General features: G+C 39.7%; 1 long non-coding RNA gene across 1 annotated transcript; it reads right to left on the reverse strand.

The window, feature by feature from the left end:
* Positions 1–5,182: 5,182 nt before the first annotated feature.
* Positions 5,183–21,131, reverse strand: LOC149457634 (uncharacterized). The gene is made up of 2 exons (XR_016313595.1): positions 21,034–21,131; positions 5,183–7,454 (listed from the first exon to the last, which is right to left on the reverse strand). It is a non-coding gene; the product is annotated as an uncharacterized LOC149457634 (long non-coding RNA).
* Between the last annotated feature and the right edge of the window lie 6,058 nt (positions 21,132–27,189).

A 27,189-nucleotide genomic window follows, 5' to 3' on the forward strand; every position in this document is an offset into this window, starting at 1 on the left:
CATGTGCGAGTAGCACTGCGTTTCTTGAATGGCCCCGTCATCTTCTGCGACCTGTCACGTGTCCCACAAGACTACGGGGAGGAAGGGTGGGAAGACAACTTCTACTTCCAATCGCCTAGGCGATCGCAGTGGAAGTGGGAGCGGGTACCCCACTCCTCGAAGGTGCCAATCCTTAATGGGGACCAATCATTAAAGCGGAACGTCCCCTTTTGGGTGGAACTCCGCTTTAAAGTGGTTAAAGTGGAACTTTAATCAGAAAATTAAGCCTGATAGATTACTTCAGGCTGGCCCCTTCTGCAGGTATATATACAGTCATGGCCGAAATTGTTGGCACCCTTGATATTTCTCCAGGAAATCATGTATTTCTCACGAAACGTATTGCATTAACACATGTTTTGCTATACACATGTTTATTCCCTTTGTGTGTATTGGGACAAAACAAAAAAAGGGAGGAAAGAAAGCAAATTCGACATAATGTCACACAAACCTCCAAAAATGGGCTGGACAAAAGTATTGGCACCCTTTCACAACTGCGGATAAATAAGAATGTTACAAGCATGTGATGCTCCTGTAAACTCACCTGGGGCAAGTAACAGGTGTGGGCAATATAGAAATCACACCTGAAAGCAGATAAAAAGGAGAGACGTTCACTTAACCTTTGCATTGTGTGTCTGTCTGTGCCACACTAAGCATGGACAACAGAAAGAGGAGACGAGAACTGTCTGAGGACCTGAGAACCAAAATTGTGGCAAAATATCAACAATCTCAAGGTTACAAGTCCATCTCCAGAGAACTAGATTTGCCTTTGTCCACAGTGCGCAACATTATCAAGAAGTTTGCAACCCATGGCACTGTAGCTAATCTCCCTGGTCGTGGACGGATGAGGAAAATTGATGAAAGATTGCAACGCAGAATAGTCCGGATGGTGGATAAGCAGCCCCAAACATGTTCCAAAGACATTCAAGCTGTCCTGCAGGCTCAGGGAGCATCAGTGTCAGCGCGAACTATCCGTCGACATTTAAATGAAATGAAACGCTATGGCAGGAGACCCAGGAGGACCCCACTGCTGACACAGAGACATAAAAAAGCAAGACTACAGTTTGCCAAAATGTACTTGAGTAAGCCAAAAGCCTTCTGGGAAAACGTCTTGTGGACAGATGAGACCAAGATAGAGCTTTTCGGTAAAGCACATCATTCTACTGTTTACCGAAAACGGAATGAGGCCTACAAAGAACAAAACACAGTACCTACGGTAAAATATGGTGGAGGTTCAATGATGTTTTGGGGTTGTTTTGCTGCCTCTGGCACTGGGTGCCTTGACTGTGTGCAAGGCATCATGAAATCTGAGGATTACCAAAGGATTTTGGGTCGCACTGTAGGGCCCAGTGTCAGAAAGCTGGGTTTGCGTCCAAGATCCTGGGTCTTCCAGCAGGACAATGACCCCAAACATACGTCAAAAAGCACTCAGAAATGGATGGCAAAGAAGCGCTGGAGAGTTCTGAAGTGGCCAGCAATGAGCCCAGATCTAAATCCCATTGAACACCTGTGGAGAGATCTTAAAATTGCTGTTGGGAAAAGGTGTCCTTCCAATAAGAGAGACCTGGAGCTGTTTGCAAAGGAAGAGTGGTCCAAAATTCCGGGTGAGAGGTGTCAGAAGCTTATTGATGGTTATAGGAAGCGACTGATTTCAGTTATGTTTTCCAAAGGGTGTGCAACCAAATATTAAGTTAAGGGTGCCAATACTTTTGTCCAGCCCATTTTTGGGGTTTTGTGTGACATTATGTCATATTTGCTTTTCTGCCTCTGTTTTATATTTGTTCCAATACATACAAAGGGAATAAACATGTGTATAGCAAAACATGTGTTAATGCAATACCTTTTTTGTGTGAAATACTTGATTTTCAGGAAAAATATCAAGGGTGCCAACAATTTCGGCCATGACTGTATGTAAAACATTAAAAATAAGTGTCTATATTATTTCAAATCCAATAATGCAGTCACCCCTGCTCTGCACATGCTCAGTTGCTCTCTATTCTTGGCACTGTGCCTAAAATCAGAGCCACTAGAGGCCGATCAGCTGATAGCTTTAAGGTATATTGTTGCTAAACTGGGAAGAAAGTTTCTTCATTCCTTATCATCACCTTTTATGTGCCAAAAATACTGTTATGAGTGAAAACCCACCACCAGATGAATCCTCACCTTCCCTGGGAAGGGCTTGCTGACGTCACGATGCTCATAATCCTTTGATGGTGTCTGGTAACTATACATTGGAGAAAACGACATCGATGTGGTTTGTGTGTGCATATTGTGTGGAATAGTGTGGTGGATTATAGCACCAATGACATGAGGTATGAAGTGTGGGATGAAGGAAGTATTAAGAAGCAGTGCATAATCATTTGAGAAGTGGAATCATCTGATATGCTGAGGAATCATTATATCAGTCCTGTGAGAGCATTTATGACCTCACTTAGGGGTTTGGTCATATACCCCAGGTGAGAGCACATCTAGTGGTGGGTTTTCACTCATAACAGTATGTTTGGCACATAAAAGGTGATGATAAGGAATGAAGAAGTAAAAGGCAGTTTATAACACCATTGCGAAGCACGGAAGATATACACTGCTAAAAAAAAATTAAAGGAAGACTTTGAAAACACATCAGATCGCAATGGGGATAAATATCATGATTGATATCTATACTGATATGGGCGGGGTAATGTGTTAGGAAAGTAAGGGTGCCCCATCGTTTGATGGAAATTAAAATGATCGACTTACAGAGGACTGAATTCAAAGACACCCCGAAAATCAAAGTGAAAAAATTATGCAGCAGGCTAGTCCATTTTGCTGAAATTTCATTGCAGCAACTCAGAATGGTCCTCAGTAGTTTGTATGGCCCCCACGGGCTTGTATGCATGTCTGACAACGTCGGGCATGTTCCTAATGAGACAACGGATGGTGTCCTGGGGTATTTCCTCCCAGATCTGAACCAGGGCATCACTGAGCTCCTGGACAGTCTGAGGTGCAACCTGGCGGCATCAGATGGACCGAAACATGATATCCCAGAGGTGTTCTATTGGATTTAGGTCAGGCGAGCGTGTGGGCCATTCAATGGTATCAATTCCTTCATCCTCCACAAACTGCCTGCATACTCTCGCCACATGAGGCCGGGCATTGTCGTGCACCAGGAGGAACCCAGGACCCACTGCACCAGCGTACGGTCTGACAATGGGTCCAAGGATTTCATCCCGATACCTAATGGCAGTCAGGGTGCCATTGTCTAGCCTGTAGAGGTCTGTGCGTCCCTCCATGGATATGCTTCCCCAGACCATCACTGACCCACCACCAAAACAGTCATGCTGAACGATGTTACAGGCAGCAGAACGTTCTCCACTGCTTCTCCAAACCCTTTCATGTCTGTCACATGTGCTCAGGGTGAACCTGCTCTCATCTGTGAAAAGCACAGGGTGCCAGTGGAGGACCTGCCAATTCTGGTGTTCAATAGCAAATGCCAATCGTGCTCCATGGTGCCAGACAGTGAGCACAGGGCCCACTAGAAGGATGTAAGACCCTCAGGCCACCCTCATGAAGTCTGTTTCTGATTGTTTGGTCAGAGACATTCACACCAGTGGCCTGCTGGAGGTCATTTTGCAGGGCTCTGGCAGTGCAAATCCTGTTCCTACTTGCACAAAGGTGCAGATACTGGTCCTGCTGATGTGTTAAGGACCTTCTACGGCCCTGTTCAGCTCTCCTACAGTAACTGCCTGTCTCCTGGAATCTCCTCCATGCTCTTGAGACTGTGCTGGGAGACACAGCAAACCTTCTGGCAATGACATGTATTGATGTGCTATCCTGGAGGAGTTGGACTGCCTGTGCAACCTCTGTAGGGTCCAGGTATCGCCTCATGCTACCAGTAGTGACACTGACCCTAGCCAAATGCAAAACTAGTGAAAAACAGTCAGAAACGATGAGTAGGGAAAAAAATGTGGCCTCCACCTGTAAAACTATTCCTTTTTTGGGGGTCGTCTCATTGTTGCCCATCTAGTGCACCCCCTCTGCTACTTAACTGACCAGATCAATATCCCAGGAGTTTAATTGACTTGATGCTATTAAATAAAAAGTTTTCCTTTGTTTTGAGCAGTGTATATTGGGAATTTTCTGTTTGACTGCACAATTATGGAAAGTTTTTGATGGTTCATATGTTTTTTGGAAGTACACATTTAAGTTGATGGTTTTATGTTAAGGGAAGCGCGGCACTTGTGAATATTGATTTTGTAACATTTTAACACATCATATAGCATATAGGGCAGCACAGTGGCTAAATGGTTAGCACTTCCGCCAGGCAGTACTAGGGTCGCTGGTTCGAATCCCAACCCAAGCACCACCTGCCTGGAGTTTGCATGTTCTCCCTGTGACTGCGTGGGTTTCCTCCGGGTACTCCAGTTTCCTCCCACACTCCAAAGACATGCTGGTAGGTGAATTGGCTCCTGTCTAAATTGTCCCTAGTATGTGTATGTATGAATGTGAGTTAGGGACTTTAGATTGTACACTCCTTGAGGGTTAGGGACTGAAGTGAATGTACAATATATGTATGTAAAGCACTGCGTATATTGACAGCGCTATATAAGTACCTGAAATAAATAAATATATGAAGGTGTGAATAGTGTGGGCAATTCCACATACAGATTTAGTTTATTCATTTTGTTGTGTAATAGCAGCTCGCAAGGGTTTGGTAATTTTAACTGGAATGACGTAGACTGTGTGGAGGGAACACAGATTAGGAAGGGATAACAGAAAAGCAGAAGTGACAGGACAAACTCAGCCACCAGGGAGACACAAACGATAAAAATGGACAAGAATAGTGTCTTATCTTCCTGATATTCTCTATATTCTCCACCATCGGCATCCTGTGAACTTCAACACTGTAAAACTTCTGTCAGCCTTCCTCTCTATCTGAGCCAACACATACAAAGCTTCTGTCAGCTTTCCTCTCTAGCTGAGCCAAGATATACAATTGATGCTGGAAATGCACACATTTTAATTACTGAACATAACATATAGTTTTTAAGACCAAGGAAAGAAGAAGAATTTCCAATAAGGAAGTGATTGCTCTGGGCTTCAACCAAATGGGGGCTTCCAGCAAGAAGAAACAGGATCAAAGCTGTAGGCAATTTACAGCACACACTAATTTTGGTAGCATATTTTATTAATGTGGAATGTATGTTCTTTTGTTAAATAATACTGCACTTAAAGTGGACCATCACTCCAAAAATAACTTTACACTATTAAAACACTCCCCATCCCCCTATATGTGTATTGTAGTATTTTGTTATATGTTTGTTTCCCTTTTTTCTGCTTGCTCCTGCCTCCATTCTTGCCTAGGCGAAAATTATGTGTATTCTGCTACTAGTGCCTCCTAGGATATGCAGGTCAGATATCCCAGGACTCCAAGCGGCATCAGTTTGCACCCAGCAGACAGAAAAGTGCAAATTTGATGATGAGTCATTATGGCCTGCTGTCTGAACTGGAAGAGAAATTCAACTCTTGGTGACATAAGAAGGGAAGTTGGCATTACGATTGCAGTTTGCTGCGACGGATCACAACAGATCAATGCTGGATTCAGTGGAACTTTGAGTATGTTTATACAGACTGGCATACATGGGAAAATGAGTCTACAGGTCCACCTACTGGTTGGATATAAAAATGCAAAATTTTTTTTTTCTTCAAGAGTGATTTCTAGGCCTGGTCATAATAAATGAAATTTTGCACCTAGCCTGAAGAAAATTACAAGCCTTATGACCCTATTTCTGGTACACTGGACCTGCCAGCACAACACAGGGTACTAGTAATGAAAAGCTTCCCTGCAGAAAGAAGAGTTCATATAGAGTGCTTTGCATATGCCTGGCCACTGCTGGTCAGATAGGTTGAATACCTGTTTCCTCTGCTGCACGTAGAGGTCTCTCCTGCTAGATCACACTTTTTGTAGTAATATACAACCCAGAAGGAGAATCCACAGTGTATTGCAGGGAAGTAGGTATTTCACACACCTGGACATGTGGAATACTTGCAAGTGGCCAGGGAGGACCACTGAAAAGCTAAGTATATTCACGCTTCAATCTTCCTTTAGCAGGTATGCTTTTAGGTACAACTGACCTTTTGCTAAGAGGGTCACTGTCAGGAATGGACTTGCCAATAATGGTGGGACTCACCTGCCTTGTGGGCTGCAGTACCAGGGCTGGCCAGCGGGTGCTCTCAGCAATCAGAGACTCACCCCTGTAGTCAGCCAAACACCTGAAGCTGATTACGGAGGTGTATTTAAGGGATGGCCAGACCTGCAGTCTGGGCCATGGTGTGTGGTTTTCCATGGGCCCCTGTATCTTGTTACCTGCATTCCTGTTCCTGTTCCTGCCTGACTTGTTGCTGACCCTGCTTGATCCTGACCTCTGCTGACTTCTCCTGTTTGATCCCTGGCTTGTGACCCCGACCATTCTCTGCCTGACCCCCTGTACCTACCTGCCCGTTAGTTGCTGTACCCGGCTCGTGACCTGACTACTCTCTGCCTGCTCCTCCTGTTCCTACCTGCCCGATTGTTATTGACCCGGCCTGCCTGACTACGCTTGCATTGTATGTATTGTTATCTGTGGGTGGTTTGGTTTGGTTCGTTTGCACTGTGTTTATGTTTTAGTATTGCACTGCGTTTTGTATTGTTAGTATTAATAAATTATATTGTTTATAACATATCTGAAGCCTGCGTTTCCCTGCGTCAGTTCACATACCTCTGGTCATACCTGGAGCCCTGACAGTCACTATGCAAAAAAAAAAAAGTTATAACCCTGGTATTTATTCCTGAATAGGTGACAAATTTAATTTATTATGATAATGGTATATAAATAACATTTGACAAAAAATAATGAAATAAAAACAATATTTTGTATTTTTATATCCAACCCACAGGTGGAGCTGTAGACACTGTTTCACATGCCAGTCTGCTGTTTAAGAGGAACTTTACCATCCAGGGTGACATGATTAAGATTGTCAACAAGTTCCATTTTACCAGTTAGGGTAGTGTAAAATTGGCCTATGGGATCTGCCTATGATCTACACTACCTAGCAGATAGACACGTCTACAATTTATAGGTGTACATATTTTCAGCACAGTGTTGACACTTTATTATAATTAGAAAACTTGGGAGATAACTTTTTAATTACATTTTTTCATAGAGATTAATGGCATTGTAAAGCATAATATAGTAATATGTGTTTTTATTAAAAGAGCGCATTGGTATCATCAATATGGCCTAACAGTAGCTAATTAGTGTGATAATGGCGTTTGATAGCTTTGACACAAACACCATTGTCACACTCCACAGCTGCTGTAGCAAGATGTGTCCTTTGGAGGTCTCCGGTACACGGGCAGTGATATTCGCTGATCCGTCAAAAGACTCATCTGCGGCTTTAGTCTGCAATAAAAGAAAAGAGAGAATAAATATTAGAGTTATGCTAGGGTACAGGAAAAGCCTGTAACTGCCCACAACAGGCAATGATATTACTCTATATATTCCCATCTTTGGGTCTGTCTATCTAGGACAGGGGTCTCCACACTTTCAATACAAGGGACCAATTTACTGTCTTTCAGACTTTAGGGGGTCCAGAATGTTGCCAGTAGGAGTAGAAAATAGTGCCCCATCATTGGTATTAGTGGGAGGAATAGTGTCCCATCATTGGTATTAGTGGGAGGAATAGTGTCCCATCATTGGTATTAGTGGTAGGAATAGTGCCCCATCATTGGTATTAGTGGGATGAATAGTGCCCCATCATTGGTATTAGTGGGATGAATAGTGCCCCATCATTGGTATCAGTGGAAGGAATAGTGCCCCATCATTGGTATCAGTGGGAGGAATAATGTCCCATCATTCTAATAAATCCTTTTGTGGTACACATAAATCCCCAAAGTTGTATTTACATAAATCCACACTCAATTCTATCTTAAAATAAATAAAATAAATGCAAAAAATCAAAATTATATAAATAAAAATTATATGTAAAAATTATATATAAAAACTGTGTTCGATAAACCCAAAGTGTCCAAGTTCCAAAAAAATGTTTTTCTTTCAATCCAATAAAGCAGAAACTGATTCTAAGACTCCATGATCACCTCAAAGAAAATAGAAAAAAAGAAAATTCATAGTGTATTACCCTTTTACAATATGTATATATATATATATATATATATATACACTTCACCCTGTGCGCAACACGAAAACCCACTCAAAATCATTTAATGCAAAATAAATCCAATATATATCACAATCCAAATAGGTGTATAAAATTAAATAAATTAAATTAAATAAAACCCAAAACGTGAGAAAACGCGATCACTCCAATCACAAGTGAATAGTGATACTAGGTATTAGTACCCTCTAAACTCCAGCCAAAAAGTGATGCTAGGTACTTTTACCCTCTTGCAGTATTTTTAAGCATGAACTGACATAGGAGATCCATATTTCTCAATCCTTCATTTTCTTAGGTTTTCCTCCCAACTCCTCCTCAATGAATTCTGATGCCGCCAACACAGGGATGGTTTCTTGGAGTCAAACAATCCTTTGCTCAGAGACAATCTAACTTTTAAACCTCAGCTGAAGGAACAATCACCCCAGGTGTATGCGTACCAAAGGCTTTTGGAAAGGGTCAGGGACTTTTTTGAACAAAAAATGTTGCATTTGTGGTTCTATAGTCTTCAATGGGAATGCTTCAGAAAAGCATTTATTGCATTTTTGATATGTTTTTGCCACATTTTCAATGCGTTTTTGATGCATTTTGTATTTAAAATCTGCCTAGCAAGAAGAAAAATAAAACAAAGAAAAACAAAGTAAAACTCATCAAAAACGCAGCAGAAAAAGCAAGTGCCAAAACGCAATGCAGAAACACCTCAAACACAACCTGCATAGGTATGAACCTTGACTTAAGGATGGCAATACAAATCCCTAGGCAGGTAAAACAGCCCCTATATACAGTATGTATGCCATATGTGTATTTAAGTGGCCACTAACACTCATGTCTGTATCTGCACCCAGCTCATCTGTCCTTACTGTAGGAAATGATAGATCATAATGGAACTATACGTTTCTATAAATAAAACCACTGCAGCTGATTATTGCCTCAAATGTACAATACTCTGCTGAACTAAGCATGAAATGCTAAAATATATATATATATATATATATATATATATATATATATATATATACACATATATACACATATATACACACAAAAATAAATATTTATCATACATTACCATATTAATCACTATATATATATATATATATTTATTATACACATTTTAAATATTACAAAATAATAATATTTGTATACTTAGATTTTTTATATACTGTATAAATATATATATATATATATTCAGGTTTTTAAAATATTAGCACACATTGACCACTAAATAAATACATTTTATATTTATATATATATATATATATATATATATATATATATATACTCAATCACTATGTTGCCAAATGTATTGGGACACCCCTACAAATCATTGGATTCAGGTGTTCCAATCACCCCCATGGCCACAGGTGTATACAATCATGCACCTAGGCATGCAGACTGCTTCTACAAACATTTGTGAAAGAATCTCTCAGGAGCTCAGTGATTCCCAGCGTGGTCCCGTGATAGGTTGCCACCTGTGTAATAAGTCCATCCGTGACATTTCCTGGCTGCTAAATATTCCTGTTAGTGGTAACACAATTAAAGCAACTGGGTACAACAGTTAGGTAGGCCGCGTAAAATGACAGAGCGGGGTCAGCGCATGTTGAAGTGTACAGTGCAAAAAAGTCACCAACTGTCTGCACAGTCAATAGCTAAAGACCTCCAAACTTCATGTGGCCTTCAGATTAGCACAACAACAGTATATAGAGAGCTTCATGGAATGGGTTTCCATGGCCGAGCAGCTGCATCCAAGCCTTACGTCACCAAGTGCAATGCAAAGCGTTGGATGCAGTGGTGTAAAGCAAGCTGCCACTGAACTCTAGAGCAGTGAAGACGTGTTCTCTGGAGTGACAAATCACATTTCTCTGTCTGGCAATCCAATGGGCGTGTCTGGGTTTGCTAGGAGAACGGTACTTGCCTGACTGCATTGTGCCAAGTTTGGTGGAGGGGGGATTATGGTGTGGGTTTTTTTTCTAGGGGTTCCAACATGACTGCGCACTAGTACACAAAGCAAGGTCCATAAAGACATGGATAAGTGAGTTTGGGGTGGAGGAACTTGACTGGCCTGCACAGAGTCCTGAACTCAACCCGATAGAACACCTTTGGGATGAATTAGAGCAAAGACTGTGAGCCAGGCCTTCCCATCTGACATCAGTGCCTGACCTCACAAATGCACTTCTGAAGAATGGTCCAACCTTCCCATAGACACCCTCCTAAACCTTGTGGACGGCCTTCCCAGAAGAGTTGAAGCTGTTATAGCTGCAAAGGGCGGGGCCAACTCAATATTAAACCCTACAGACTAAGACGGGGATGCCATTAAAGTTCATGTGCGTGTAAAGGCAGGCCGACCAATACTTTTGTCAATATAGTTTATATTATATCTATATACATAAATAATATTGTACACATATTTTAAATAATATTGATATATTTAGATTATTTATAATTATTTTATTTAAATATATATACTGTATATATTAAACCAAAATCAAATTTGTTTTAAATATTAACACACGTCAGATTTTATTAAGATGAATCATAGTCATTGCTAACCAAACCTTAAATTGCGGTATTAATTATTACAGATTCTCTCCAACTCACATGACGCATGAAATTGTGGCATAGATCTCATGAAAAATAAATGCTATGACAATTGTAAACCCCATGTGATGTATTTTTGCTGAACGGCTTGTCAGAAGCAGAAACAAGATTTCAGCTTTGATGAAGACACAACAAGCCTGGTATCCCAGCAGGTACAGGCTGTTACTGGCAGAAGGCACAGATGTCAACAGCAGCTCTGTGATTGGCAGCTCCGCTCCCCCCGCTCAGCCACTGAGGAGCATCTAGAGATCTCTATGTACAAATCATAAGGGTCTTTCTATCTAAGACTGAGCATCAGACATAAGACATCAGTTTAAAGGAGAACTGCAGAATGGATAAGACGTACGGCTATTTTAACAAAATAAGGTATCAGGGCACATCCATTTGCTGTTGCTCTGCAGCGTTCATTCAAATAATACCGGATGATCCTGCCATGAAGGCCTTTGTGCAGGCCCTGCCTGTTACAGGGTGACAACGCTATGCTCCTCTCCCCCAACTATACCCCTGCATTTTCACCCTGTCAAACACTCTCCCAATGGAGACTACAAGTGGTCTATTCAACACATTAAACAGTCATGGTCCACTATTGTATATGATTCGGAGTGCTCTTTACAGTCTACATCTACTTTAAAACCAAATCAATTGGTGAATATGTTTCAAGATTTTAAGTCTGATTTAAAGAATATAAAGCCACTGTGCCATAAAGCCCAGATTGGTGGAGGTCTGCAGTGATGGTTGTCCTTCTGGAACTTTGTCCATTCTCCACAAAGGATCTCTGGAGCTCTGTCAGAGTGACTATCTGGTTCTTGGTCACCTCTCTTACTAAGGCCCCTTTCCCCTGACTGCTCAGTTTGGCCAAACGACCAGCTCTTGGAAGACTCCTGATTGTGCCAAACTTCTTCCATTTGAGAATTATGGAGGCCCCTGTGCTCTTGGGAACCTTCAGTGCAGCAGAATCTTTTTTTGTAGCCTTCCTCAGATCTGTGCCTTGCAATAATCCTGTCTTTGAGCTCTGCAGGCAGTTCCTCTGACCTCATGTCAGCTGTGAAGCCTTTTATAGAGACGTGTGTGCCTTTCCAAATCATGTCCAATCAATTTAATTTACCATAGGTGGACTACAATCAAGGTGTAGGAACATCTCAGCAATGATCAAGAGAAATGGGAGGCACCTGAGCTAAATTTCAAGTGTTGAATACTTATGCCAAGGTGAATGTTTCAGCTTTTTATGTTTAATAAATTCACAGACATCTCTAAAATTCTGTTTTCACTTTGTCAATATAGGGTACTGAGTGTAGATTAATGAGAGAAAAAATGAATGTAAACATCTGTAGTATCAGGCTGCAATATAACAAAACTGAAAAAAGTGAAGGGGGTCTGATTACTTTCTGAATGCACTATATATATATATATATCTACATACATACACAGTATCTCACATAACTCACATAAGTGAGTACACCCCTCACATTTTTGTAAATATTTTATTATATCTTTTTATCTTTTTTTTTATCTTTTCATGTGACAACACTGAAGAAATGACACTTTGCTACAATGTGATGTAGTCAGTGTACAGCTTGTATAACATGTAAATTTGCTGTCCCCTCAAAATAACTCAACATACAGCCATTAATGTCTAAACCGCTGGCAACAAAATTGAGTACACCCCTAAGTGAAAATGTCCAAACTGGGCCCAAAGTGTCAATATTTTTGTGGCCACTATTATATTTCAGCACTGCCTTAACCCTCTTGGGCATGGAGTTCACCAGAGCTTCACAGGTTGCCACTGGAGTCCTCGTCCACTCCTCCATGATGACATCACAGAGCTGGTGGATGTTAGAGACCTTGTGCTCCTCCACCTTCCATTTGAGGATGCCCCACAGATGCTCAATAGGGTTTAGGTCTGGAGACATGCTTGGCCAGTTTATTACCTTTTACCCTCAGCTTCTTTAGCAAGGCAGTGGTCATCTTGGAGGTGTGTTTGGGGTTGTTCTTATGTTGGAATACTGCTCTGCGGCCCAGTCTCCGAAGGGAGGGGATCATGCTCTGCTTCACTATGTCACAGTACATGTTGGCATTCATGGTTCCCTCAATGAACTGTAGCTCCCCAGTGCCGGCAGCACTCATGCAGCTCCAGACCATGACACTCCCACCACCATGCTTGACTGTAGGCAAGACACACTTGTCTTTGTACTCCTCACCTGGTTGCCGCTCCACATGCTTGACACCATCTGAACCGAATATGTTTATCTTGGTTTCATCACACCACAGGACCTGGTTCCAGTAATCCATTTACTTAGTCTGCTTGTCTTCAGCAAACTGTTTGTGGGCTTTCTTGTGCATCATCTTAAGAAGAGGCTTCTTTCTGGGACGAGAGCCATGCAGACCAATTTGATGCAGTGTGCGGCGTATGGTCTGAGCACTGACAGGCTGACCCCCCACCCCATCAACCTCTGCAGCAATGCTGGCAGCACTCATACATCTATTTCACAAAGACAACCTCTGGATATGACGCTGAGCATGTGCACTCAACTTCTTTGGTCGGCCATGGCGAGGCCTGTCCTGAGTGGAACCTGTCCTGTTAAACTGCTGTATGGTCTTGGCCACCGTGCTGCAACTCAGTTTGCGGGTCTTGGCTATCTTCTTATAGCCTAGGCCATCTTTATGTAGAGCAACAATTCTTTTCTTCAGATCCTCAGAGAGTTTTTTGCCATGAGGTGCCATGTTGAACTTCCAGTGACCAGTATGAGAGAATGAGAGTGATAACACCAAATTTAACACACCTGCTCCTCATTTACACCTGAGACCTTGTAACACTAAGGAGTCACATGACACCGGGGAGGGAAAATGGCTAATTGGGCCCAATTTGGACATTTTCACTTAGGGGTGTACTCACTTTTGTTGCCAGCGGTTTAGACATTAATGGCTGTGTGTTGAGTTATGTTGAGGGGACAGCAAATTTATACTATTATACAAGCTGTACACTCACTACGTCACATTGTAGCAAAGTGTCATTTCTTCAGTGTTGTCACATGAAAAGATATAATAAAATATTTACAAAAATGTGAGGGGTGTACTCACTTCTGTGAGATACTGTATATATATATATATATATATATATATGTGTGTGTGTGTGTTTATTTGTGTGTGTGTGTGTATGTATACCTAATGCCAATTCTTATTTAGTTTTGCATAGAGCAAGAGGGGTTAGCATCTCTCTTTTTAAGTTTTTATTGCTGTGTCTGTCCCTAAAAAGATTTGTGCTCCTTATTTGTCACCAAGACTGGCAGTGATGGGAAAATCCAAAAATGTGAGTAGTCAGCAGAAATAGAGGACATTTGTTCTGGTGACAACTGTCTAAGATGGCATCTCCCCATGGTAGGATTTCTTCTTGCTTTTTGCTTTGTCTAATGGTCAAGAAGTGAAGGAAATCTTTCCAATTGGACATAGATGGTGGAAAAAAAACCTGACGGTGTTTAAATGCTTTTTTACTCTATCCACAATAAAACATGAAATGCACCTCTTTTCTTTTGAGAAGAGGAGGTCAGGGCAGACATACAGTTAATATTTGTTGCTTTCACTCCATACCTTCTTCATAGCTGAGCTTTCAATGGTGCGGCAGAGAATATATTTGTTTAGGTTGTTTTTTCCTGTATAGTTACTCATTGCAGAAGAATGCATTGTATTACAGAAGGTTATGTAACCTTTGAATACCTTAACGTTTCTACTTTTTCCTATATGCCAATATATGCTTGAATGTATCAAGAGATGGATTTGTCTTCCTCTCTTGCCACGTTTTCATGATGGCTTTTGTACTTCTCCGAATTTCCAATGATTCATTTCCAATGATAATAAAAATCATTGGAAATGAAAAATAAAATGATGGCTTTTGATATACTTTAGTTTGTCACTGTTATGAATGAATACTGTCGCTATTGTATTTTAAAAGAGTATATAAAAATATAAATGTTTATTGTAAGGCTGAATATAGAGATTAGAGGTTTGGGTAACACACAGGCACAATGCACCCAACATTAGACTTCGCTGTCTGACACTGGCTCCACTAAACATGCATGCCTGGGTTGGCCAAACATATGCATTTATAAGGGAAAGTCACTGGCAGAATTCTCTTGTGACAACTTATTAAATGTGAAACAATAGTGGTCATTCCAAAAGGAGCAATAGTTTGTCTTTTGAGATCTGCTGATGGGCTGTTTCTGGAGTCATCTGTGCTTATGATGTTATGTCCCTATTTAGCAGCTCTCATCCCATTATCATGCTGTAAAGGCAACTGAGATACCACAAAATATCTTTCTGATTTTTACCATCATGTGGAAAGTCAACTGAGTTTGGGGTTGATCCTTAGAATCTTTGCAAAAGGCTAAATATAAGCTGTAATGTAAGGGAGCTCCTAACAGGGCACCGCTTCTAACCTGTAGGTAAGTATTCCACATGACTGTACCTGTTCCTAATATGACTTTAAACACTATGTTATGGAACATGGGCAGGGGCGGATTGACAACTCATGGGGCCCCCGGGTAATAGGGGATCATGGGGCCCCTGTGTCCTTGCCAAAACTCAAAAAAGCCTATGAAAAAGGTACCAGGGGCTTCTCATGGGGCCCACTACTGACCCCGTGCCCTCGGGCAGTGCCCGAGTTTTCAAATGGTCAGTCCGCCCCTGAACATAGGTCATACATAAGAAACTTATACCATACAAAATACGAGCCTACCAAAATTGTCCATCAAGCTGAAAGCTTAAAATAACATTGATTGTGTCCTGTATCCAAAATGAATCCATATATAATAGCTTCACAGGTTACAGATTAAAGATTACTATTAGAAGATCATGTTAAATTCATATGAAAAAATAAATTTAAAATAACATAATTCTATGATGTTCACTTCCCTCAATTTTAAAAACAGTAAGGGTGAAGAGAGAAATACCAGGTACATAAAAGTAGGTGCTATTACCTCCCAGTGTTGTAATGCGGCTTCATCACCGGTGCTCTGGCAGAGGCAACTGACTCCTCATCCACACGATCTGTATAAGCAAAGAAAAGCCGACACTCCGGTGTATACTTTGCAGTCTTGTCATGTGTACGGCTAGTTTGGCTGATACACGTTGACATTTTTGGCTGTCATCTGTTACCCACCAATAAATACAAGATTGAAGAGTATACACTGGTGTGCCATCTTTTCTTTGCCTATACGAATTGAAAAATACACACCGTGGAAAGTAAAACCTGGTAGAAAGCAGCAATTCTCTGTGGAAGGATGGATCAGTTGACTTCAAGGTGCCTTCAACGATACATCCCACAAATGAAGAAGAAAGCAAAGCAATGGGTACTTGTCATATCTGGACCAGCAGGAGATGGCAAGTCAGGGATTGAGGATTTGGACTGTCTAAAGCTGAGTACACACTATAAGAAAATCAGGTGAACAATCATCAGGTTTTCCTCAATGTTGGAAATTGAACTCGAGGATGGTACTAATTGTACGAAAATTCTCGAATGAGAGAAACGTTGGAGTGCAGTACACAATAAACGAAAATCATTAGCTCTGTTCGTGTTCGAGAAAAATTTTGGAGTTTATACCTTTGGAAATTTTTGTTGGGAAAGTCTGAATCAGATGTCAAAAGTTGTGTAAACACTATACAGAAATCGAACAATCTTTCCTCATACAGAACTTTTCTTCTGACTTTCTTATAGTGTGTACTCAGCTTTAGTGCTGGGGGAAGGAACAGAATGCATTGTATTATGGCCAGTAAGTGAGAAGATACATGGAGAGCCAGATCATATAGTCAGAAGAGGCCAAGGTCAAAATTGAAATGGGAAGCACAGAGAAAGAAACAAATGCAAGCGGATACGGGGAAGACCTGGCACCCAGTTATAGGTTAGGAAGAATTCACAGTCTGGCCACACTCGTCCACTATAAGCAGCCCACGCTACTCAGTCACCCTGTTCATGTATCCATGGCAAATGAGGGTACAGAGATTAGGGCACACTGGAGGAGGAACACACAAAGGTTCACAAAGACCAAGATAAGACTTACCAAGAATGCCTGACCTAAAAGAAAGATGCAAAGGCCCAAACTGGGATAGTCATGGTGATACCACAGCATGAAAAAACTGACACTAGAGAATGGGAAATCCAGATAAAAAAAAGTCAGATGGTTGCCAGGGAAAACCACACAGGCAGGAGCAACCCAAAAGCAGGGGCTGAGACAGGTGATTCCCAGAACAGAACCAAGCAAACCCAAAGATAGGAGCTGAATTAAATGCAAGGTAAAACACTTACATCCCAACCAACGCCGGATATACTGGCTGCTACAAATGCACGTTTATTTATACCCTCAGAAGCTGCTGGAATGTGAGAAAGGTGGGAGTGGGTGGAGCTGGTCAGAAACACAGACAGGATTGATAGACAGGAGACAAATAGTCAGTAGAAGGAAAGCCAGGGGAAGCACAGACAAAAGAGAATAAGTCCAATAGCTAGAGGAAGCACCTAAAGAGCCATAGACAGAAACTGAATCCAGAGGGATCTGTAAGGATCCCTAAACATCAATGAATAATTCAGTTGCAAGGCTTTTGGTCCCTGGGACTTCTACCTGAATATGTCCCCTACATAATTGCCAATTATTTCTTTCTGTGAGATTGTCCCCCAATTTTACAAATATGTCTATACTCGCCTAATCACATGCAATGTCCTAACAGGCAAAGGGCAGTGCACCGAATGCCACAGCATTTAGCACACAGGCAGGGGCGGACTGACCATTTGGAAACTCGGGCACTGCCCAAGGGCCCAGGGTCAGTAGGGGGCCCCATGAGATGCCCCTGGTACCTTTTTCACAGGCTTTTTTGAGTTTGGGCAAAGACACAGGGGCCCCATGATCCCCTATTGCCCGGGGACCCCATGAATTGTCAGTCCGCCCCTGCACACTGGGGTTCTTTACTAAAACTTGAGAGTGCAAAATCTGGTGCAGCTCTGCATAGAAACCAATCAGCTTTCAGGTTTTATTACCAAAGCTTAATTGAACAAGTTCAGTTAGAAGCTGATTGGCTACCATGTACAGCTGCACCAGATTCTGAGTGCTCCAGTTTTAGCAAATCTACTCCATGGTGTCCTTTCTTAGGAAAGTATCCTAACCTGGATCCCCAGGATCATGCAAAAATGTAGTGTTCCAAAAATATAAAATAGGTGGACTGTGCAAAAATCACAAAGTAAAAACAAATTTTTATTCCTTGGCACAAAATGTGAGCAATCGGATTATGGGCCACATAGGGGGCATTTCTCTCCCCACACCAGCTCTGTATTCCTGCATAATTTGCATAAATGAAACCCAAGAGCTAGTTGAAGATTTAGCATGAACTGAAAGAGGTTACATGCAGATACCCCATGTTGGGACAAACATGGAAAGAAAAAATAGCTAATTTGTAAAGTATAATGAACATGGGAATTTTTTAAGTATTGATAAATACAGCCAAGTCCTCAGCTAAATTTTAGGGAACTAAGCTCTTGATTGCTTGCCACTAATGAATCTATTTCAGACAGCACAGTGGCTAAATGGTTATCACTTCCGCCTGGCAGTACTAGGGTCATTGATTTGAATCCCAACCATGGCACCGCCTGCCTGGAGTTTGCATGTTTTCCCTGTGACTGCGTGGGTTTCCTCCAGGTACTCTGGTTTCCTCCCACACTCCAAAGACATGCTGGTAGGTTAATTGGATCCTGTCTAAATTGGCCCTAGTATGTGTATGTATGAATGTAAGGTAGGAATGTTAGATTGTAAGCCCTTTGAGGGTTAGGGACTGATGTGAATGTACAATATATATGTAAAGTGCTGCGTTAATTGACAGCACTATATAATTACCTGAAATAAATAAATACATTTCAGTGCTCAAAAAAGTAATTGGTCTCAAACAAAAGGTTCCTTTCTTATATTCCCAACACAAGTAGTATCTCTTCATGGGTCAATTTTGTGCATGTATTTAGTCTTGTGGATAGCATCCCAGGGGGTAATACCCTGATTTTAAATTTAAAAAAAAACACAAGGGGGAGCAATTATGACACCTACAGTTATGTAACCTGCCAGGCCTACAATGTGAAATCTACTGTTAAGTCTCAAAAATTAGAGACATTTTAACATTTGATATAGTGAGCTTGGGAAGTCAACAGATTTGCAGAAAGTGTACAACTAATACATTTTTAGTGCTTTTCTCCTCAGTCTGTTACTCTTAGCACTGGTTGTGGTAAAGTAAAAGCAGTATTGTAAAATATTTGTTTTATGAATCCTATACGCTTAAAAAAAAATCTAGCCTATTGCCGGTGATAGATGTCAGTATACCATGTCCAATGTCCAAAATACTATATTATTTGTCATTTTAGCACAGGGGATGATGATTCCAGTTACCACTAAAGATTATCAAATTGGAGAGTTTCCATTTCCCAGAAATTTTGGCTAAAATCATATTTCAGCTAAATTTTCCCATATTGGTAAAATGCAATGGAGTCAAAAAGGAAGGCAACATTGTAGTGATTTTTAAGAGGAGCCCTTAAAGGCTTCTAAGCTTTACCAAAGTTAATTTCTATTCTTAACCTTTTCCCCTCATTATTTAATTTTTTTTTATAGAAAAAAATAAAACTATAAAATGTCAGGGCACAAATAACAAATGAACACAAAAATGGAAAACACATACAGTGAACACTAAGTGAAAATAAAATGAACTATTTTAAATATGTAAAAAAAATCCAACACACAATAAAGGAAAAAAAAAAGATTTTTAAGGCTGACACAGGCTTTCCTCCACTTCTCAGAGCTGATCACAAAGTTAAAAGGATCGGATCAAAAGATTGTTCAGAGTTGGAGCAATCCCTAGTCTCAGATAAAGGTGACCCCCACTTAAGAGGATCCTTCTAAGAGGTTATTACAATCATTTTCATGGAATGCAGTATCAGCCCAAATTGCTTTATACCTGAACTTTTGTGTATAAGGATGCATATAAATGTGGTCATTGTGTATGGGTACTTATCTTTTATACTCTACTGTTTCACTTTTGAGTTGTTAAAACTTAAACAAAAAAGCAATTTGAAAATAAAAAGACATTTGAAAATTGATCTCATCCTCGTTGAGCTCTTGCTCTGTCAACATTTTACAGAGAGCGAAATTGGTAAGTATACTACAAAATCAATTTCACTGCAATGACTTTGCTCATACTTGGTTAACATATTATTTCAGCATGTTTAGTCAAAGCTATAGTAGACACATCAAATAGGCCTATATTGTGTCCAGGTTTGGAATCAGGTGTCTGAGGAATGAGGAATATTTTCTTTTAGTAGATCATTCACATGTGTGGTGCCTATATCATTCAGTGCTTTACCAGACAAACGATTAGAATTCTTTAGTTTAACAGTGGAATGCAGTTGTTAGAATCCTTAATGCACCATTCTATAGTAACTGTAAAAACTTCTAGCATTAGAGTATTCCATTTGGGATTCTAGAATATGAGTTAATCTAGTTAGGTCTTTGGAACAATGTAGTGCTACATTTTGACTATGATCCTTGGGTGAAGGAAGGAGGATTAAGCACTGTCTACCACCAAGCACCATCCCAGGATTATCACATATTCTAAATAGCTAAAGGTATTACACCCAATGGCTAGGCAAATTGCAATTTGTGCAATTTTTCATTGTCTTTTTGGTAAAAAAGTGTCCACCCAAAAGTGTCATGACCCTTCTCTGAGTTCAGCTTCAACTAGAAAAAAAAGTCTACCCACCATTTTAGATGACAAGTATTTTTTGTTTGTTTTTTTGAGTAGCAAGGCTGGATGCCTTTTTATGTTGCAGTATAAATTAATGTATATTTTAAAAAATAATTATATGTTTCTTTAATTGATTTTTTAATTAGGCTACTAGCTGAAAATTTGATTATATCAAGTCATTTTAAGTTATATTAATTTAATAAGTCAAGTTAAATGCAGCTGTTAAAAACTAGACATTTTAAATGCCTAAGGTACATATTATGCTTTCATTTTCTCTCTAAATTCCAATTAAATTTATGTAGCAAAAATATATTTCAATTAAAATGTATGTAGCACGTAAATATTTATATAGCATGTATTTTATTTATTTTTTAATGTCTACATTTATTTTTAGGTTATTTATATCTATATTTATAAAATATATTGTTAGACTTAAACAAGAGGAGAATATCTTACCTTAAAAAGTATGAGTTGTAAATACGATGTATATAAAAACTAAATTCTGACAGATCATGGACTTGCTCCTATTTTGGGCCAATTCCTGAGAGTGTAGCTTTACAGGAAATGCCCACTCTGCCTTTATGCAAGGCTGAACTTTTAAGTAAACAAACCCTGTTCTCCCTGATAAGTCACATTAAAATATTGATTAACAGACTTTGTCTAGCATTCCCTTAGAGTGACCCACCACTGGTCAAATAGTGACATTTTTCTAATCCACATATCAGGAGGTCACTTCTGTAGTTTATCCAACTCTTTACGTGAATAAATTGGAAAAAAAAAAAAGATGTCTAATGTATTCCCTTAGTTTTAAGATCTTGGGCAAACATATTTTTCAGGCATATTTTGTATTATATATTATGACTATAAATACTAATGGATTTTTATTTCCATCAATAGGTTTGTAGGTTTGTCTGCCTTATGACATTTCCAGGATTTATTACAGGTTACTAAATAATATTTCTTTGAGATTTATTAAACTTTGAAGAAATGTTCTTAAATTGCCTGGATTAGAGTAGTAGATCAGCAAATCTACGAGCGGGCTAAGCAGAAACAGTTTTTAATTTATTTTTCAACTTAATTTTTTTCACACGATGAACAGTTTGGCAAGCTACTGGCATATCTGGCCCATATAGATTTGAAGCTCCCTACAGTCATTACTTTACGCACCTCCACTGGTGCTCTGATAACAGATCTGGAACTGGTCACAGTGAAGTTGGTTATGGATTTTCACGAGGTCTACGAGACTCAAGTAGATTATCTCGCTTAGGCTCTTGTTGATTTTGTACAGTCTATTGACTTCCTTACTCTGTCTGAGGAACAGGTTTCTATGTTGGAGGCCCCTTGGTCAAAAGAGGAAATAGAAGTTGCACTGTCCAACTGGATTAGATAAAGACCATCTGTGAATGTATGCCAGAAAACTGTGAAAGGAGAAAAGTACAGAGTGTAACACTCCAATCAGAATCCATCTTGTTCAGATTATTAAAACCAGAGTAGTGTTTAATATTCTTTGATTGGTTATTATAACATGAATTCATTTTAATGTAGTGGACCTGAACTCAAAAAATGGCAATTTGCTTTGTTACAAGAAACATTTAAAAATAATAATTGTGTCTAAGCCATACCCTGAAATTTTTGCCTTTTGTCTTCAATTTCTCCTGAAAAACAGCAGTGCACTTAGTGATGTCAGAGTCTAGTAGGAACGAGGTTTGGATCCACTTCTATCATGGGTTTGTGGCAAATCTTGCAAATTGGGAACTTTTGGCCAAAAAGTTTCAACTTCACCACCAGACATAAGGAACAACCCAGTGCACACAGTACATAGCCTTTGCCCTTGGTCAACTCAGTCACGAGGCAATAATTTGAAGGAATAGATGACCCAGCCCTCTAAATTTATTAGGTTTGTTAATTATGGCTTGGCTTCCTATCCCCACTGTCAGTGTCCAGGTTCCTATGACTTTTAAATAACAATATGTAGTTTATTAGCACTACCCATGGGCAGAACTGGATAACAAGATTTTCCCTTCATAGTCTTCAAGGTGGTTTTTCTCAAAATTTGTGTAAGATTCACAAAACTATGCGCAAACTTGACCCAGGCAGATTCACCCATGCTAAGTACCTAGGCATTGCTACCCTTACAGCCTGATAGCTGTATATCTGCAGTGTGAGATCTAAGACACTGCTTCCGCTGACTGCTGGTCTCCCTAGATTTGGTGTCACTACAGTGCTGCTCACTGTTCTGCTTGCTGGAGGTTATGACATGAGAAAGCAAAGTCCTGCCTCTACTGACATGACCAACTCCACACAGAGGCACAGTGCATGCATACCAAGGCATGGCAAGTTAATAATACGGGAAATATCAGCTACAAAGAAACCACTGACAATACAGGTGACTAGTCCTTTGCCTTATGTCTGCATTTTTGTGGGCACAGCTTTTGGAGTTTAGTTCCTCTATAATATTTGGGTCAAACTCTATCATTCTTTTATAATGTGCTGTAGTGACCCCAGGTTCGCTGTTCATTATTTTATAATGTGCTGTAGTGACCCCAGGTTCGCTGTTCATTCTTTTATAATGTGCTGTAGTGACCCCAGGTTCGCTGTTCATTCTTTTATAATGTGCTGTATTGACCCCAGGTTCGCTGTTCATTCTTTTATAATGTGCTGTATTGACCCCAGGTTCGCTGTTCATTCTTTTATAATGTGCTGTATTGACCCCAGGTTCGCTGTTCATTCTTTTATAATGTGCTGTATTGACCCCAGGTTCGCTGTTCATTCTTTTATAATGTGCTGTATTGACCCCAGGTTCGCTGTTCATTCTTTTATAATGTGCTGTATTGACCCCAGGTTTGCTGTTCATTCTTTTATAATGTGCTGTATTGACCCCAGGTTTGCTGTTCATTCTTTTATAATGTGCTGTATTGACCCCAGGTTTGCTGTTCATTCTTTTATAATGTGCTGTAGTGACCCCAGGTTCGCTGTTCATTCTTTTATAATGTGCTGTATTGACCCCAGGTTCGCTGTTCATTCTTTTATAATGTGCTGTATTGACCCCAGGTTTGCTGTTCATTCTTTTATAATGTGCTGTATTGACCCCAGGTTCGCTGTTCCCGTCTTGGTTCGTGAACGTTTATACACATTGTATACACATCACATTGCTGAACTTACATGAGAACATTGCTGAATAATAGAGATCTTGAGCAGGGCTGGGACAAGGATGGGGGGGAGACACAGCCTTGGCAAGGTAGGCACCACATTGCGAGCGTTGCTGCCCTCACCATATGCACGCTCCAGATCAGTGGCTGGCAACCAGTGGGCTGCGGCTTTATGTCTGCTTTGACCGCTACTGCTGTCACCTCATGCTCCAACACTCCAACTGTCTGCCCGAGCCAATATAAAAAGCACACTGCATGTGCATGACCACCTCCAAGCTGTTAGAAAGTAAAGCTGGCCATAGATATATCGAAATTCGACCAGTTCAGCAGGGACCAGACACATTTCAATATAAGTCACTATATAAATAGCAGCTGGATTGCTTTTACAAGCAAACTAGGGTGCACTGCCACCTAGGGGCACCTGGGCGCAGCACAGGTCGGCACTCCCTCTGTGTGGGACGCTGCCACATCATGAATGATTCTTCTGCTGAGGGGAGGGGTGGCAGAGGGGTGGAAGAAAGGACAAAGGAAGATGCCGGGTGAATGAGGCCAGTGTAGCAGCTGTGCTGCTGCTCCTCCCAGTGTTCCTCACAGACTCAGTCCCTTACTGCAAGCCGGCTGGTGACTGCTGATCACTGTGGAGTTCCAGCCCTTCTCTTTCCATTCATCAGCGGAGGTGGAGCTGCGTCAGTGGAGGAAGGTAACGTCTGACTCTGATGTCTCGTGTCTGCGTGAGTGTGACCCAGCTGGATGGATGAGCTATGACATCATCACAATCCCACAGCCTGCTCTTCTGGTGCCTGCTGATCTGTGTCAGTGTTGGTGTGTTGTGTCGGATCTGTCACTGTGTAGGATCACTCAGTTCAGCTGCCTGCTGTCACAGCATTTTATCCCCCCCATTGCCTGGGAAATTCCAGCCTGGGATCTGTCAGAGTGTGGATCCATCATCCTTCACTAACTGCAACTGTCACCCTGCCACTGCCAGCCACAGATACAGTCCATCCGTGACACTGATTTTGTCTTTAATATTGGTGCTGGTGGCATCTTAAGGCACTTATTTTTGCAATTTAAAAAAATTTAGCAGTTTTATGTTTTGTTGATTTAATATTTTCTACTCTCTTTTAAAATGATTTATTTATTAATTTTGAGGGGGGCAGATAGCTGGTCTTGCCCAGATCATCTCTATGAGCTAAAAAAATGGAAGTGATGAGTATTTGCTGGTTGTAAACAAAACATTAAGGGTTTGTAAAAAAGCATCAGATCATACCAATCCTGGCATGATCTGAAGCTTTTAAAGGCAGAGGAATCATCTGGGGTCTTGGTAAAGAGGACCTGTAACTCCCTATTGTTATTACAAGGGATGTTTACATTCCTTGTGATAACAATAAAAATGATTAACAAAATGTAAAGATAAAATATAAAAATAAAATCTATATAAAAAAATTATTTAAAAAAATTTTGTAGTGCCCCCCATCCCCCTGTCCTTGCGTGCAAAGGCAAACGCATGTTTTGGTCCCGCATTGTATGTAAACAGCGATCTCACCACACATATGAGGTATCTCCACAAACATCAGATCGAGAGCAATAATTCTAACCTCCTATGTAGATCTAAATTGGTAACCTGTAACGGCTGTTAGAGCGTCACTTACAGATAATATAATTTATGTAGTTTGATGCCATTGCAGGGGCGTGTGCAGTTTTAAAGCTTGACATGTTGGGTATCTATTTACTTGGTGTAATATCATCTTTTATATTTACCAAACAATTGGGTATTATATTGTGTTTTTGTTCATTAAAATTAAAGTGTATTGTTTCTTTAAAAAAAATGTGTTTGAAAAATCGCTGCACAAATACTGTGACATAAAATTAATTGCAACACACACCATTTTATTCTCTAGGGTCTCTGTAATTTTCTAGCAAAAAATACTGATTTTTACAGGTATGTGAAAAGTGTCAGAAAAAGGCCTGGTCTTCAAGGAGTTAATGGTTGGACCAACCAGCAGAACAAACTTGTCTTCCCTTCGCTACCCCATTGCGACCTTTGCTGCTGAGAACGAATACAAATATGCAATATTTCCTTGACAGTGCTGATGCTAGCTTTTGGCCGCTCAAGCTTCTCAGCCATGTACAAGTTCAACGCTGCAGCTTGGAGTTTCCTCTTTTTGGTGGGTGATTGTGCAGCTATTAAATTGAACAATACTAAAAACAGAGTCCACAAGTGCAATGAAGGAAACTGTAGGATTATTCAAGAAAACACATATAGCAGTAATCAGGATATATGCAGACGAGGCGCAGGATCTCCTATGTTTGACATCCTGTGTTGTGAGTGACTATTTTTATTAAACATTGGTAGGAATGCCACATCATGTTTCAAGCCACAGAGTAGACATGTGCAGAACGAAAAAAATTTCATTTTGTTTTGTTTAGGATTGATTTGTTAATTTACTCATTTTTGTTTTATTGCATTCGTAACCAAATTAATTTTGTTTTAATTATTTATTTTTGACTGGATTAAAATTTTTACAGAGGATTACACGTATACAAATCAAATTCAAATTTAATTAGAATAAAAAAATATTAAATCGATCCAAATTCAATGTGAAGAATAGCTGGTTCTATTTTTTTTGAATTTCAAAATTTGAATTTCGGAAGATTATATTATTTTCTATTCTATTGTTTTTATATTCTTTACTGTTCTTTTCTATTCTTTTCTATATTATTCTATTATATTCTATTTTTTTTGTTTTACTCTATTCTTTTCTATTTTATGCTTTTATTTTCTATTCTATTCTTTTCTATTCATTATTTTTTTCTATTCCTTTATTTTCTATTCTATTTTATTAGATTCTTTTATTCTCTATTCTGTTCTGATTTACTATATTTTTTTCTATTTTATTCTGTTCTCTTCTATTCCTTTCAAAATTTGAATTTCGGAAGATAGCTATATTTTCTATTCTATTCTATTCTTTTCTATTCCTTTATTTTTTTATTCTATTATTTTATTTTCTATTGTGTTCTGTTTTACTCTGTTCTTCTATATTCTATTCTGTATTACTCTATTCTATTCTTTTAAACTTTTGACTTTAGGAAGACAGCTATATTCTATTTTATTCTGCTCTTTTATTCTCTATTCTATTTTTTCTATTCTATTCTGTTCTATTCTATTTTGTTTTATTTCTATTTCTGTTATTTTCTATTGTATTCTATTATATTTATTTATTTTCTATTCTATTATGTTTTACTCTATTCTTTTCTATTCTGTTTTATTCTATTCTAAATTTTTAATGTTTTAAATTTGAATTTCAGAAGATGGCTATATTCTGTCTACTTTATTCCATTCTATTCTATTTTTTATTCTATTGTATTCTGTTCTTTTATTTTATTTTCTATTCTGTTTTATTCTATTAATTTATAGCACAGGTGTCAAACTGGTGGCCCTCCAGTTGTTGCAGAACTACAAATC

This window comes from Staurois parvus, unplaced genomic scaffold (genome assembly GCF_062004578.1).
Source record: "Staurois parvus isolate SC_StPar_1 unplaced genomic scaffold, SC_StPar_1.0 ptg000310l, whole genome shotgun sequence".
Taxonomy (NCBI): Eukaryota; Metazoa; Chordata; class Amphibia; order Anura; family Ranidae; genus Staurois; species Staurois parvus.